The sequence below is a fragment of the Montipora foliosa genome, chromosome 3, assembly GCF_036669935.1.
Source record: "Montipora foliosa isolate CH-2021 chromosome 3, ASM3666993v2, whole genome shotgun sequence".
NCBI classification, from domain to species: domain Eukaryota; kingdom Metazoa; phylum Cnidaria; class Anthozoa; order Scleractinia; family Acroporidae; genus Montipora; species Montipora foliosa.
The window spans coordinates 39530893-39533392 of record NC_090871.1 but is presented as its reverse complement, the minus strand read 5'-3'; the positions used below and the strand labels follow the sequence as shown (position 1 = coordinate 39533392).

The following is a 2500-nucleotide window of genomic DNA, read 5'->3' as shown; positions in this document are numbered from 1 at the left end:
GCCATAGTGATCCCGCCGGTTTTTCTTGCCATGTGCTACAAAGCTTAGTTTTCTTGTGTAGCCTGCTACAAAAATTTTTCATTCGCTTTTCAAGCTCAACTGATCTGGTTGTCAAACTTTTTTTTTCAAGGTACGTTTAATCACGTAGCATATAGCATGACCAGCTATTTTCCCAATGTTCTTATTCTTGGTGATTCGTTTGTCAAGCGATTACATCGTGACCTGCAGTCAGGTTTTGACCACAGAGCTCAGCTCGATTTTAATCTTGCCTATTCAGCCGTCGTTCATTTGCACGGCTTTGCCGGCCACACCGTTTCATAACTGAAAGGAAAATATCTTTTTTGTTATTTCCCGCCATGTTCCTACCCTTGTTATCTTAGAAATAGGCACTAATGATATTTTCTCAGCTCGTCCTGAAGTTATTGGAGCGACGATCGCTGATTCGGTTGTTTTTTATCCACGATCATTTTCAAGTGTCATTTGTCAGGGTCTGCGAGGTTATCCCTCGTCAGCTTCCAAGTTCTGACTTTCCCAATACGAAATTCAACGGGGAAGCTGCTATGTTAAATCGTTATGTCTCAGTCGTGCTAAGCGAATTCTCCTGGAACCCTTCTGGGCAGGATGCTTTATACCTTAGTTATAGAGGTGTCATTCTGTGTGGCCTTCGCATGCTTTGACTAATTTTCCCTTTGCTTTGCTCATTTTGTGATAGTCTTTTCAGTCATTTTTCATGGCCATTTTTACTTCTTTTATTTAAATTCAAGTAATTCCGTAATTACCTGGTTTGCTCTTCAGTTTCTTTGACGATGTTCCGACAGTACAATTTGTGTGATTGATATTGTATTTGCATTATTGCTATAATTGTTATCACTATTTATTACACCATTGGTTGTTGCCTATTGTCCCAGTCTTGGTGGCATTTTTCTCCTCCTTTTGGAGTTGCCATGTGCAGTCATGAGCACTTGTGTGTTGTTGCAGTGCCAACAACAAGTTGTTTTCAATATGTCTGCCATTTATCATATTTTAGCAGCATAGGGATATTGCACCTTTTGTGGCAACAATGTGTGTCTTGTCTGCCATGCTCACCCCGCTGCGCTCCTGTTTTTCTGTATTATGTGTTTGTATTGGTTTTCTGGTCTGGTGTTTATGTCCTGAGTTGTATTCACAACCAGGCTTTTGGATACTAACAATTTTCCCAGTGTCTTTTCAGTTCTTCTTTGTTCTTATTCTGATGCCGCCCAAGCGTAAGCGTTCTGAGCAGCAGGGGCCATGTCACAACACAAGACTACGTCCACCACCTATTAAATTCGTTCCGGATGCCTTCCTTACCTGTTGCCACGGAGACCTTCGCAGACTCCCCACCACCAATCACAGAACCTGATGTACCAGCCTCCACTTCAGCCACTGCCATCGCAATCTGGCCTTGCCGCCATACCTGCCACGCTTGTCACCCAGCTGGCTTCACAAGTCTCTCGTGCAATCACAGTTCCATTTTAGCGTCTGTTCAGTTCACTCCTGTCTCCTGGATCGCCATCACTTAACCAACCTGTGTCAGATACAAGTTCATCTTTGGGTGTATTTTCTAAAAGTGGTGTTATTTACTAGTCAGAAATAAAGTAAAAAATTCAACTTTGGGGTGAATTTGTGTATTATGCGTACCTTCCATATTTTCTGCACTGTTCTTGCTGTGCTTGGTTGCAGAAGAGAAGGGAAGTGCTCAGGGAAGTTCCTTAGTAGATTTTTCTTTCCATTTCCCATGAGGCTTGTCCAGTCATACGTTCCAGATCCCTTCCCATCAGCATTCTTTTTTCCCCATACATGGAATGTGATGCCACATTTGTTAATTGTTTGGACTGCTTTCTGTAAATACTGACGAATAGCTGCAGGCTTGGAAACTTTTTTTTTTGTGAGACTCATCATCCCTCTCTATCGTCTCATCCAAAACATTACGAGTAAGCACATCTGTTACTCTGAGTAGCAGCTGTAACTCATCTAGGATGATGTGATCTAGTGGGACGTTGAGTAGAGGGGGGTTGATGCAGCAATAGTTTTTGTTCCCTCTCTTCAAACGACAGCATTTTTAAGGTCTTCTATTGTCCGCTTCTGGGGATCTCTTTCATAGAAGTTTTCAGGCTTAGACATGTTGTACCTGTGGTGTGATTTTCATTCTTAAATACCAAAGCAGAATTGTTTTTAATATTCGAAACATTCCAGTTGGGGCAACTCACTAAATGCCATTGTAAGTAATATCACACATGTATTATTGTGAAAAAAAAAGTACAATACAAGTTCTTGAAGGCCAACCTTTCATCTTTATGTATAGTGCACTATAAGCAAGAATACACTGATGTGGCAAACCTAAGCCCCATGATGAGCAGACGAAACTGAAAACATATATAAAGCTATTTGGAAACAACAACTTTAAAGTATGGTCCATTTATCAGGACATTATTTGCATTTATTAACAGGGATTTTGTGTTGCAATTCCTTTATCACAGGT

General features: G+C 41.0%; 1 pseudogene; it reads right to left on the bottom strand.

Annotated features, from left to right (window-relative positions):
• Nucleotides 1-1771: 1771 nt before the first annotated feature.
• Nucleotides 1772-2500, bottom strand: part of LOC137995788 (uncharacterized) — a 1709-nt pseudogene continuing 980 nt past the window's right edge.